Below are 14,511 nucleotides of genomic sequence, written 5' to 3'. Positions count from 1 at the left end.
TGAGAATAGCTAAACCAGGGTTAAAATGAGTTTTAGTTTTTAAGTTTTTAATCTGAAGTTTTATTAAGTCTGAAGTTTTATTTCTGATATGTTCAGTGAGTTGTCTAATAAAGAGAGGCATGGCAGGGCACATAAATCCATCATTTGCAGCCTGCGTCAAGTGGGAACTCCTGGGCACTTTACATGATCTGCAAAAATGCACATTGGCAGTAATGGCTCCCAGTAGGAGCTGCTCAAGCTTGCATATTCGGAGTTTAAAAAGCAGCTTGCATCACTGTGACATATCCATGAGGCTAAAAGCACGATGGATAGCTCACGTGAGCATCTTGCAACTTCAGAGACTCCAGGTAGAGAAGTAATGGATGGCTACCCCTCAAGGAGGATCACACAGGTTGTCTCCTCAGTACATCTCACTTCCTGACTGTTCTACAGTCTATATACTGACAAGAGTGATAGTTCCTCTAGGGATTGGAATCAGAGAGAAGCCAATGACCCATAATATGGATCGGCTGTACAGAGGGACGAGAGGAAAATTGGGAAAACATAGACAATGGGGACTTCATTAGGGGGATGGAAAGATCCTTCTGTGAGTGCAGATGTGAATATAGGAAGGACTTCAAAGTTTTGACAAAGATCTGTAGGAAGGAATGCTGCCTCCCTAATATTGCTGAGCAGCTGTACAGTACCCTAATGTAAAAAAGTGAATAATCAACAATCAGCATCTGTATCATTTACAACAACAAGTGATGCTGTGGGCAGACTTTAGGAAATTCTGATCTGGCACTGAGGGATCATTGTGAAGTGAAGATCTGGAGAGCTGGGAGTGACTGTGGAATTGTCTCTGTAAGTGCTACGTTTCCCCAGAAGCATAATGCCCATTGAGAGGGTGTTTATTAGGCATATTTTAGTTATGATCATGAGTAAATGTCAAAGTATTTTAGAGTTCAGATGTTAAAAATAATATTATGGGTTTCATGGGTTTTAGGGTATTATGGTTAGCTTTATGGTGTTAAGACTAATATGTGAGAAACTGTTTTTTAAATCATTCACAGGATGTGGATGTTAAGGGGACAATGTATTGATTGATTAACTGATTGATTGATTGACTGATTTCTGTCGAATCTCTCACAATCCAACTTTTGTGAACTTGAGATCCGCTATGTTTTAACTTCCATCAAATCTCACTTATTCAGAATACCTATGTTAAAATTCAAATCCTTGGTCTCAAATCCTTTCCTGACTTCAGCCCTCCCTCTCTCTGCAAACCCCAATGATCTCCTCAGAGCTCTTCATGCCTCCAATTTTGACTTTTGAGCACCCTCAATTTTAAGTAGATAACCATTTGTATATGTCTCGCTCTCCCAAATCTACATGGATTTTCAAAAAAGTGTTCAATACAATGTTATACAACAGAATTGTGAAGAAGGATTTTGGTTATGGAATAAAAGGGACAGTAGTAATGTCGGAGCATAATTGACTGAGGGATAGGGAACAAAGCACAATAGTGATTGGGAGGAGTAAACGTTGGTGCTGGAGTCAGAGAAAACACTGTGGAGCTGGAGGAACACCAGGCATCATCAGAGGAGCAGGAAAGTTGGCATTTTGGTTCGGGACCCTTCTTCAGCCTGGCCTGCTATGTTCCTCCAGCTCCACACTATGGTGAATGGGCAATTTTAGACTGGAAGAATGTTTGTAGCTGAGTTCCACACAGATTAATACTGGGACTCTAACTTTTCCTGTTATGTATTTTAATGATTTTGATCTTGGTGTGCATGGGACAATTCCAAAGTCCCCAACAGTACAAAAATTGAGAATTATAAATTGTAGAGAGGCCAGTGTAGAACTTCAAAAAAGACATTGACGAGTGGTGGATTGAATAGATAGGTGGAGGATGAAGCTCAGTGTAGAGAACTGAGAGGTGCAAAACATTGATAAAAATAACAAGGATGGTTCATAGAAAATAAAGGGTCATATTCTAAAGGAAGTACAAGAGCAGAGAGACCTGAGTGGCTGTGTACATGATTCATGAAATGAGGCAGGGCAGGCCATGGGAGCAGTTAATAAAAAAGACAGCGTTTTGGATTTCATTAATAGAAGCATAGAGTACAAGATCAGGGAGATTATATCACACTTTCATAAGGCACTGGTTAGACCTCAGTTGGAGAATTGAACAGATTTTGGAGAGAGTGCAGAGAAGGTTTACAGGAATTGGGATGGGACATTTTAGTTTTAAGGGTACATTGGAGAAGTTGAAACCATTTTCTTGGAAAAGTAAAAACTCAGGGCAGATAAAACAGAGGTCTTAAAATTCTAAGGGGTGTGTCCATGGTAGAAATCTGCAAGAGAAACATTTCTTACTGTATAACGATCATAAACGAAGGATGCCATGTTAAAACACTTAGCAAAAGAAGCAGATATGAGGTGAGAAAAATATTTCACACAAGTTAAGGTATGGAATGTAGTGTCTGGAAATGTAGTGGAGGCAACTTACTGTGGTGGAGGCAAATTTAATTGAAGCATTCAAGAATGCATTCGATTATTTCTAATGAAATAACCATCCACAAGGGCCTGGAGAAAAGGGAGTAGATTAGCATTAAGTTAAAATACTCAAAAGAGCCAGCACGGACATGGTTGCCTGACTGAGCTCCCTCACACCATAACATTTCTGTGATTCTGTAACATAAAAAAAGTCTCAAATCCCCAAAGTTATTTTCTTCTATTTATGGCTTATAAATTAAAATATTTACAAATGAAGATTCATTATAAGCAAATCAGAAGAATGATCAAGAGAAACTTTACTGCAGTGAGATAAAAACAAAATACTGCAGATGCTGGACATCTCCATTAAAAGCTGAAGTTACTGGAAATGCTGGAGCTTCACTGGCCTGAGAGCATCTATTGAGAGAGGAATGAAATTAAGATTTTAAACTGGATCTACTCCTTCTTCAGGTAAAGGGGAGCTGTGAAGTTCATCACTTCCAGAGTTAGTGATTGGGTTTGACTGTGATAAGTGACCCTCCGGTTTTTAATCCACGATCAGAGTCAGTGACATTATTCACCCAAATATTAGCAGGATGGTTCATATTAAGGAGTGTTGAATGTCAGGGAGCTACACGGGCAGTATATTAAATATAAACAAGTATCAATACAGTTTACCATTATCTATTTCCATTTTAATTAAATGGAGCAATATCAAAAGCTAGGATGCAGGGTAGCATGGTGGCTCAGTGGTTAGCACTGATATCTCACAGTGCCAGAGACTTGGGTTTGACTCCAGCCTCAGGCAACTGCCTGTGTGGAATTTGCACATTTTCCCTGTGTCTGCAAGGGTTTTCTCCAGGTACTCCAGTTTCCTCTCACAGTAAAAGATGTGCAGGTTAGGTGGATTGACTATGCTAAATTGCAGTGTAGTGTTCAGGGATGTGCAAGAAAGGTGGACTAGTCATGGGCAACGCAGCATTGTAGTGCTAGGTTTGGGTCTGGGCGGGACCTTCTTCGAAAGGTCAGGGTGGCCTTGATGGGCCTGCTTCTGCTCTGCAGGGATTCTATGATTCTCTCACCTAGGCACAGAATAGAAAATGATTTTGACTAAAGTCCTGATCAGAATAATCTATCTCATTCTACATTAAACATCATGAGCAGTAATGTTGATTGGTGAAATGTCTAGGGAATGATATCACTCTCTGCTCAGTGCGCTCTTCACTAACTGGTGCACAGTTTCCAAATGCTGTCTCAGTGAATCCTTCAGTAGCTTGTAGGTAAAAGCAAAGGATGACACTGCTCCGAAGATAGACTGGGTCATCGGTCTGAAACTATGCCTGATCCCAGTTATCATGCAGGTGACGAGGGTGAGTCCTAACAGGGCCTTGGTAAATACTGGTAGCATCTTACGTGGCAATTGGCAGTTCATTTCAGTTTTCAGAATGGAACTTGACTTGGAGATTTTGCTGGCCAAATTTTGCAGAAATTTATCACTGATTCCCAGCTGTTTCTGAAGGTATATCAATCCAGGCATTGTCAACCCATTACGAGTAATGATAAACAACACTGGCACTGGCACTGCACCTACTGCTCCAGCGAGAATGACTAATATCCAGACTCTTCTCCTTAACATCCTTTGTTTGTATTCAGTAACTTCTGTTATAATCTTTGGGATTGACAGTGAAATGATGTTTAATTTAATGCTCAGGAGATCCCGGGAGATTGTGTTCTTTAATTCAGGAAAGTCTTATTCCTCTCGTTCAAAACTCGAGATCAAAAAAATAGCTGGTGGTGCAACCCCTACACTTTGGAAGTTATTGAAACAGTCTCTGCTGATTCTGTCCCAGCCTTCATTAAGGTCAGCACCTTGTCTCTTCAATGACCAGGCATCATTGTATATTTGGTCCGGACATAGTAAAACTCTTTGCCTTGTTCTTGAATCTTTTTGGCAAGATCTGCATCATTTTCTCTGAATCGAGACTCGGAAATAATAATGAAAAAGTCATAACTTAGGTTCCTACTGTCCTGAGGAGTGAAGAACTTGGATAGAGTGGACTGGGCCATTTGATCTCTGCAAAGAACAACAGTGCACAAATGTCACACATATAAGTTCAGAAATATTTGAAAAGTTTTGCCAGTTTAGGAAATTGATATCTGGCTCCAAGTGAGTGACTTTGTAGCAACATTTAAAAGAATGATTGTTGTAATTTAAATCATCAATCTGAAACATGGTTTGAAATTTCACTCCCAACTTACCCTCCCCACCCTCCAGAAACTCCCTGGAAGTATGCTAAAAAACAGAACTTCTGTAAAATCAGGTGTGACAGTGAAGGAGGGATGTTCTGCTCATTGCACACCTGCTCACACAGAGTTTTCCCAGTGTATCGGTGTCCACAGCACACCCACCCTTCTGTTAATTAAGACCCATTAGAGGCACATTAATGGCCACCTCATGGTTACTAGCCCTCAAGTTCTCTTAGATGCAAAGGATGGAGCCATAACATCAGGCATTGAATCGCCTGAGCTACGCAAATGGCAACATGCCTTTCAGGGCTAGTGGAGAGATTTCACCCTGACTTTGAACTGGGAGGCCAATGGCTCCACATTAAATTCCCTCAGCCTTTCGCACTGCTCATCTTTCAGTAAAGAAGCTGCCTAACCTGCTGAGTTCTTCCAGCATGCTGCTACTTTATTTCATATACCCAACACCCTCAGTACTTTTCAAACCCAGTACATGGTTAACAAACAACACCAAGAAGACACTGTATCCCCCAACACATGGCCATCCCTACTCTATGTTAGAGACAGATTGGAACTGACTACAAGACTTCAATGATATCATAGAATATGCTAGCACACAATTCGTCTGTCACACTTCACCAGCTACTCTCAAAGATAAAAGGTAGGGTGAATACGAGATACAAAATGCCATTCGCCAACTGTGAAAAGCAATAAGTAGGATAGATGGGTAGGAAACTCGCCAAAAGAATACATGAACACCAACTCGCAACAAAGAAGGACATCAGGTAAACTGGGAGAACATAATAGCACTAGGACAAACAAATCAAATATAAGCACAAGCATTCCTGGAAGCCTAATTTTCAACCATTGGTACCATAAACAAACATGTTGAAATGGACTGCATCTACATACCACTATGGTGCAAAAGTGGAAACAGAACTACTCACCTTAACAGACCCAACCATATAAATTCAGAACAGAACAGAATAATAGCACTTCAATGGAGCCTAGACAACACTGAAGATGTTTCCTAGAAGGGAATGAAATGTTTCCACGAAAACCAGTCAGCTCAGGGAACCAACCAACAACTCCAATGATGCTATGACCCATGGAAGTTCCAGAACATCCATGTTTCGTGACTGCTACATGTAAGACCATAAGTCAAAAGACATAGAGGCAAAGTTAGGCGATTTGGGCCATCAAGCCTGCTCCACCATTCAACAATGGCTGATACATTTCTCAACTTATTGTCCTGCCTTCTCCCCTTTTGCCTTTTTTCAGCAGAGAGCAGCGGGAGCTGTGTGGAAGTGAAGTCAAAGCAGAGCAGCAGTTGGGAAGGTAAGTGATTGCTATTTAAGCACTTACCTCGAAGCCAGCGGTCCTTTTTTCAGCAGAGAGCAGCGGGAGCTGGGCAGAAGTGAAGTCGAAGCAGAGAGGCAGTTGGGAAGGTAAGTGATTGCTATTTAAACAATTACCTCGAAGCCCCAGGTCCTAGTAGGGCCTCCCTTCCACCCTCCTCCTCTAACCTAATTAAGAGTCCACAGACTCCAGCAAGAAGAGCGGGCTCGTCAATCAGAGGCCTACAGGTGGGTGAGTCTCTCCTTTAAAGATTAGAAAAAACCTACCTCGACCGGCGGAGCCCTCCATTTCTGTTCCAGCAGCAGGAAGAGCGGGAGCTCTAACCGAGAAGGACTCATGTGTTGTTAAGGTAAGGCTTTTCAATTTATATTTCTTGTGTATTGTGTGCTTGATTAAAAGTTTAATTGCTTAATTGAAAAAGACCGTAGCACAGAAGTACTAGAAATTATTTAATACATAAATTGTAAAAGTTAACTAAATAAGTAGTAATGGCTGGACAGGTGATGTGCTGTAGCTGTATGACGTGAGAGCTGGCTGATCCCATTGTGAATGGCGGTGACCACATCTGCAGCAAGTGTTGGTTGCTGGAAGAACTCCGGCTCAGAATTAGTGATCTGGAATCTGAGCTTCAAACTCTACGGCACATCCAGGAGGGGGAGAGTTACCTGGGCACTTTATTTCAGGAGGCAGTCACACCCAGTAGATTAAGTAATTCAAGTTCAATAAATGTTCAGGGACAACAGGGTGTGGCTGTAAGTGAGGCAGGTAGGGGGATTCTGAGTTCAGAAGTGCAGGAGCCTCAGCCCTTGACCTTGACCAACAGGTATGAGATTCTTGCTCCCTGTACGGATGAAGGAAAGGACAGGATGCACCAGCTGACCACGGCACTGTGGTGCAGAAGGCCATTCAAGAGTGGGGAGCAAAAAGACAGGTAGTTGTTATAGGGGATTCTATTATTAGGGGGACAGATAGTATCCTATGCAAGCCGGATCGGGAGTCCCGCATGGTGTGTTGCCTGCCCAGTGCCACGTGCAGGACATCTCCGACCAGCTTGAAAGGATATTGGAGCGAGAGGGGGAGGATCCAGTTGTTGTGGTCCACGTTGGGACTAACGACATAGGCAAAGCTAGGGTAGAGGACCTGTTCAGGGATTATCAAGCACTAAGAAAGAAATTGAAGTACAGGTCCTCAAGGGTCATAATCTCTGGATTACTGCTGGAGACACGTGCCAATTGGCATAGGGAAGAGAAAGTTAGGGAAGTAAACACGTGGCTAAGGGATTGGTATGGGAAAGCGGGATTCCATTTCATGGGGCATTGGCATCAATTTTGGAACCGGGGGGATCTGTACCGTTGGGATGGTCTCCACCTGAACCAATCTGGAACCAGTGTTCTAGCGAAAAGGATAAATAAGATCGTCAGTAGGACTTTAAACTTTTGAGTTGGGGGGAAGGGAAAGCGAAAGTGACAGGGGTATGGAGGTAAGTGGAAAGATAAGCAACAGGATAGCATGTTTACAGGTGGATTTAAGCTCGAGGCAGACTAGGAAAACAGCAAAAAGGAAGGATAGCTTAAGACATCTTAGGATTTCCAATATCTCTAATAATGATAAGAAAGTTAGCATTAAGGCACTTTACCTAAATGCTCATAGTATTTGCAACAAAGTAGATGAATTAACAGCACAAATCATCTTGAATGATTATGATGCTGTAGGCAACACAGAGACGTGGTTGCAGGGAGTTTAGGACTGGCAGTTAAACATCCAAGGATTCACAACTTAATGAAAAGACAGGGAGGTGGGCAGAGGGGGCAGGGTTGCCTTGTTAGTTAAGAATGAAATTAAATCTATGGCACTGAATGACATAGGGTTAGAGGATGTGGAGTCTGTGTGGGTGGAGTTGAGGAACCACAAAGGCAAAAAAGCCATAGTGGGAGTTATGTACAGACCTCTTAACAGTGATCAGGACCAGGGGCACAAGATGCACCGGGAAATAGATAGGGCATGTCAGAAAGGCAAGGTCACGGTGATCATGGGGAACTTCAATATGCAGGTGAACTGGGTGAATAATGTTGCTGGTGTATCCAAAGAAAGGGAATTCATGGAATGTTTGCAGGATGGCTTTTTGGAACAGCTTGTGATGGAGCCCACAAGGGAGCAGGCTATTCTGGACTTAGTGCTATGTAATGAGACTGACTCTATAAAAGATCTTAAAGTAAGGGAACACTTAGGAGGCAGCGATCATAATACGGTGGAGTTCAGTCTGCAGTTTGACAGAGAGGAGGCAAAATTGGATGTAATGGTGTGACAGTTAAATAAAGGTAATTACAGGGGCATGAGAAGGGAATTGACGAAAATCGACTGGAAGAGAGCCTAGCGGGGAAGACAGTAGAGCAACAATGGCAGGAGTTATTGGGTGTAATTGAGGACACAGTACAGAGGCTCATCCCAAAGAAAAGAAAGATTATCCGGGGTGGGATTAGACAACCATGGCTGACAATGGAAGTCAGGAAATGTATCAAAGAAAAAGAGACAGCCTATATAGTGGTCAAGAGCACTGGGAAATCAGAAGATTGGAAAGACTACAAAAACAAACAGAAGATAACAAAGAGAAAAATAAGGAAGGAGAGGGGCAAATATGAAGGTAGGCTAGCTAGTAATATTAGAAATGATAGTAAAAGCTTCTTTCAATACATAAGAAACAAACGAGAGGCACAAGTAGACATTGGGCCGCTCCAAATTGATACTGGAAGGCTAGTGATCGGAGATAAGGAAATAGCTGAAGAACTTAATAAGTACTTTGCGTCAGTCTTCACAGTGGAAGAGATGAATAGTATCCCAACAATTAAGGAGAGTCAGAGGGCAGAGTTGAGTATGGTAGGCATTACAAAAGAGAAAGTGCTAGAAAAGCTAAAAGGTCTAAAAATTGATAAGTCTCCTGGCCCCGATGGGCTACATCCTAGAGTTCTGAGGGAGGTGGCTGAGGAAATAGCACAGGCTTTGGTTGTGATCGTTCAAAAGTCACTGGAGTCTGGGAAAATCCCAGATGATTGGAAAATTGGTGTTGTAATCCCCTTGTTTAAGAAAGGATCAAGGTAAAGGATGGAAAATTCTGGGCTGATTAGCCTAACCTTGGTTGTTGGTAAAAATCTAGAGTTCATTGTTAAGGATGAGATTTCTAAATTCTTGGAAGTGCAGGGTTGGGTTAGAACAAGACAGTATGGATTTAGTAAGGGGAGGTCATGCCTGACAAACCTGTTAGAATTCTTTGAAGAGGTAGCAAGTAGGTTAGACCAGGAAAATCCAGTGGATGCTATCTATCCCGACTACAAAAAGGCCTTTGATAAGGTGCTTCACGGGAGGCTGCTGAGTAAAGTGAGGGTCCATGGTATTCAAGGTGAGCTACTGGCTTGGATTGAGGATTGGCTGCCTGATAGAAGGCAGAGAGTTGGGATAAAAGGCTGTTTTTCGGAATGGCAACCGGTGACAAGTTGTGTCCTGCAGTGTTCAGTGTTGGGGCCGCGGATGTTCACTTTATATACTAATGATCCGGGGCCATTCTGGCGAAGTTTGTCGATGATGCAAAGATAGGTGGACAGGCAGGTAGAACTGAGGAGGTGGGGAGGCTGCAGAAAGATTTGGACAGTTTAGGAGAGTGGTCCAGGAAATGGCTGATGAAATTCAACGTGAACAAATGCGAGGTTTTGCACTTTGGGAAAAAAAGAATACAAGCATGGACTATTTTCTAAACGATGAGAAAATTTGTAAAGCAGGAGTACAAAGGGATCTGGGAATGTTGGTCTGGGATTCTCTAAAAGTTAACTTGCAGGTAGAGTCTGTGATTAAGAAAGCGAACGTAATGTTGTTGTTTATCTAAGAGGGTTGAAATATAAAAGCAGTGATGTGCTTCTGAGACATAATAAAGCTCTAGTTAGGCCCCATTTAGAATACTGTGTCCAATTTTGGGCCCCACACCTCAGGAAGGACATACTGGCACTGGAGCATGTCCAGCAGAGATTCACATCGATCATCCCTGGAATGGTAGGTTTGACGTATAATGAATGGCTGAGGATCCTGGGATTATATTCATTAGCGTTTAGAAGGTTGAGGGGAGATCTGATAGAAACTTACAAGATAATGTATGGCTTAGAAAGGGTCGACGCTGGGAAGTTGTTTCCGTTAGGCGGGGAGACTAGGACTCATGGGTACAGCCTTAGAATTAGAGGGGGTAAATTTAAAACGGAAATGAGGAGGCATTTCTTCAGCCAGAGAGTGGTGGGCCTGTGGAATTCATTGCCACGGAGTGCAGTGGAGGCCGGGACGTTAAATGCCTTCACAGCAGAGATTGATAAAATCTTGATCTCACAAGGAATCAAGGGCAACGGGGAAAGTGCAGGGAAGTGGTGTTGAAATGCCCATCGGCCATGATTTAAATGGCGGAGTGGATTCAATGGGCTGAATGGCCTTACTTCCACTCCTATGTCTTATGGTCATATGACCTTAAGCCTTACTAATCATGAACCTATCTATTTCTGTATTCAATGAATTTGCCTCCACAGCTCTCTGTGACAATGACCTCCACAGATTCACTACCCTCCTCATCTCAGTTCTACACAGTTGCCCCTCATTCTGAAATTATGGGCTCAGGTCCTCATCTCTTCTACTCATGGAAACATCTTCTCCATATCCATGCTATCCAGGCATCTCAGTATTCAATCAGATACTACTTGCCCTCATCTTTCTTAACTCCAAGTCCAGACCTAAAGTCCTCAACTGCTCATCATATGATGAGCCCTTTATCCCCACTGCTCATCTCATGATGAGCCCTTCATCCCCAGGATCATTCTTGCAAACCTCCTCTAGACCTCCTCCAACTCCAGTACATTATTCCTTAGATATATTGCCCAAAACTGTACACAATATTAGAAATGCAGTCTGACCAGGGCCTTCTATAGTCTCAGTGGTATACATCCACTCTTGTCCTATAGCCATATTGAAATGAATGCTAACATTACATTTGCCTTCCTAACAGCCAAATAAATCTGCATGTTAACCTGAAGAGAATCCTGAATTAGGAATCCCAAATCCCTTTGTACTTCACATTTTCAAATCCTTTCCCCGCTTACAAAATTGACTATGCCTCTATTCTTCTACCAAAGTACTTAAACTCACACTGTCCCACATTGTATTGCATCTGGCACTTCTTTGCCCACTTACCTACCCTATCCAGGTGGTTCTGCAACCTCCACACTTCCACTATTATTACCTTGTCACTCCACCAATCCTTGAGTAATCTGAAAACTTAGCAACAATGCCTTCAGTTCCTCCTCTACTGATCACTTTGGATCTCCATTAGTCACCAGCTGCCATCCTGAAAAAGGCTCATTTATCCTCACTCTCTGCCTTCTGCTAGTCAGCCAACCCTCTATCTATGCCAGTACCTTGCCCCAAACACCATAGGCTCTCATCTTATTTTGCAACCTCTCTGTGGCCCCTGGTCAAAGGCTGATTTTAGGGTTGAAAACATGGTCTCCAACTTTCCAGAAGACGGTTTCCTTTCCAATATCAGCCTCAGTTCAGCTATAACAGCCCCTCCTCTCAGTCAGAGTGTCACAGCTCACTCCAGGCACTTGTATTTAATCCGAAGTGACAATGCAGTGCATTGAGGTCCCAACTACTTTCCCACCTCAGAGCCAGTAACATCACTCGGAGGCTGGCCCCTATGATTGTAGTAACAGCAGTTAGCAAGATAAACTAAGCAGCACACAGAGACTTGTAGCTCAACTCAGAAAGTGTTGGAGGAGCTTACTTTGTAGAATGACCTGCAATTTCTGTTTTTCTTCAAATCGGAAGATGTTTGAACTCCTTTGAAAACTGAGGCGTCTTCTGATGCTGTTTGACAGTTACGAGATGTTAGAAGTGAAAGAAACCCAGTGCAGTGGAAAGGTTGGATTACGTAATAACGGGACAGGAAGTGCATATGCCTCCCATTTGAGCTGCAGCTGCAGTCATTTCAGGGACTCACTATAAATACTTCACATAGTTTAAACCCTGAGACATTGTTACTGCAACACAATGGACCCAGCAGGGACTGTAAATCTTGAACTCAGTTTTTCTCTGTTTATTATCCAGATAAGGGTCAATCAGTGATTTCAGTTGCTTCAAAATATTCTGATCTGTTTTAAAAATGTTCAGTTGTGCCCTGTTCACTGCATTTTATCACCATTTTTCCATACCCTTGCAGAGTCTGATTGAAGAAAAGAAACTCCAATTTCATACATAATCCGAATTTATCCTCTGTGTTTTGGGAGAGAGAGCTCCATATTTCTTTTGCCATTTGATCAGGAATTGTGTTTCTGATTTTCCTGCTGAATGGCTAGTTGTAATTTCAGTATCTCATCTCCTTGTTTTCGATTCCCTGATTAGAGGAAATGGTTCCTTCATAATCACCCTTTGAAATCTTCATGGAATTCCTACACTGTGGTAGCAGGCATTTGGCCCATTGAACCAACACTGACTCTCTTAAGATCATCTGTCCCTGCTCCGTGCCCTTACCCTATCCCTGTAACCCTGGATTTCCCATGGCTAATCCAGCTAGTCTGCACACTGGACACTATAGACAATTTAGTGTGGCCAATCCATCTAAGCTGTATATCTTTGTGGGAGGAAGCTTGAGTACCCAGGAGAAAACCACATAGACAGCACCCCAAGGGTGGAATCAAACCCAAATTCCTGGCACTGTGAGGCAGCATGCTAAACACTGTGCCACCTTGACACCCTTTCTTTCATTCTATACATCTTGATCAGATAGCTTCCCATTCTGTTATACTCGGAACTATGTAGGGTGGAGAATCCTCCTACACAAGCGACATAAGCATTGGTGAGAAAGTTGGAAATCTCAATGGAATCAGCAGTAATGGCATTCTCAACGCACAGAGACAAAACTCTAATTCTCGAAGCAAGAATTTAACAGACAATAATTTTGATAATAAGTGACAAGAAGCCTACTTTAAACTATTAGCATGCACTAATGCCTCAGCATTAGCTAATCTTGCTTCATTGACGTACAATTTCCCATTCTCCCATGTGCCAGAGAGAAATGAGACAACAACAATTCCCAACATGAAAACCAGAAAAGATATTTGGCTAATCCAATTTGCCACCTGCTCTTCTGGATCTTCATCTTAAGACATAGTCACCAACATCCCAGGGCACACTCCGTAGGCAGCAACCACCTGCAATTCCTGCTCATGGATGTTGACATTAGACACGTACCCTCTCACGGCATCACAGTGTAGTATCCCTGATGCATTTAGAACTTGGCTCTGTATTTAAAGGCTTCATTTTGAATATGCTGCCACCATTCAGGATTAGGTCCCAACCAGTATCCATCTGATGGTCCTCATCTGCTGTCCTGGTGCTCTTGCATATTGTGTACATTTGAATGTTAACAGCATTCCTACCTCACTTTGCCTATTTGTGCATTGCCATTTAGGAAGAGCTTAAAGCCTGACAATACTTTTGTCTTGGTTTACCTTTTAATGCAAACACAGAGCCAGCCCATTGTGATGGTTTAAGCGGTGATCAGACAAGAGGGAGGGCACGTTGCTGTGGAGCATTGTGCTACGTTGATCTCACATTTGCATCATGTAAGATTAATATTTAGATTTATTTAATGTTGTCACATGTACCTAAATAAGCCAATTTGATAAAGGTCAGAAACATACCCTTTTCAAAGTAATTGGGCCCAGTCATTCCCAGGATCAAGTGTGTCCACCAGAAAGAGAAACAACTGAAATATTTCAGTAAAGTAAAGCAAGGCAGTTCACACCCTTATATGATTTCAGATTAAATAATAATTTAAACAATGCAGCTTGTTAATAATCACCTTCTGTTAATGTTCTTCGAACACAACCATGGTAACTTGATAAATTATATCTTTTCTGCAGGTTTGAATGATTCAAATGGTGACAGACAGCTGTACATTACTTTGATATTGGTGAACACAACAAGATTCATTCTACTCAAGGATGGAATTCACTCGAGGAGGATCGATCACGGTCCTTGATGATTTGCAGTTTGTTGAGCAGTGTCTGGTAGACTGTCCCTCATAAATAGACCTACCTTAGTGTAGCAGCCTTTTGGCACTACCCTATATGTTTCATTGATGCGACCGCCCTGAGATTGGCAGCATTACTGCTTCTGCTGTTGCTGTAGTGGAGCTGCTTCGATTCTCTTTGGGAGAGAAACGGAGCCTGAGGCTTGGAAAAGGACAGAGCAATCAAGTTTATGCTTTTGAAGTGGCTGTCATGGTTGTAGAGGAGAGAGGGGCTGAACATGGAGAGAAGGGACATTGAATAGCATAATTTAAGATCAGGCACTATAGTACAGAAGGAGCCTATTTGATGCATTATCCCAGATCTCTATACAGTA

The 14,511-nt window shown here is 42.4% G+C and overlaps 1 pseudogene; it reads right to left on the bottom strand.

Moving 5' to 3' along the window:
* Positions 1-3,676: 3,676 nt before the first annotated feature.
* Positions 3,677-13,851, bottom strand: LOC132210566 (interferon-gamma-inducible GTPase 10-like; annotated as a pseudogene).
* Between the last annotated feature and the right edge of the window lie 660 nt (positions 13,852-14,511).

The sequence above is a fragment of the Stegostoma tigrinum genome, chromosome 15 (genome assembly GCF_030684315.1).
Source record: "Stegostoma tigrinum isolate sSteTig4 chromosome 15, sSteTig4.hap1, whole genome shotgun sequence".
Taxonomy (NCBI): Eukaryota; Metazoa; Chordata; class Chondrichthyes; order Orectolobiformes; family Stegostomatidae; genus Stegostoma; species Stegostoma tigrinum.
This window is presented reverse-complemented; position numbering and strand designations above follow the sequence as displayed.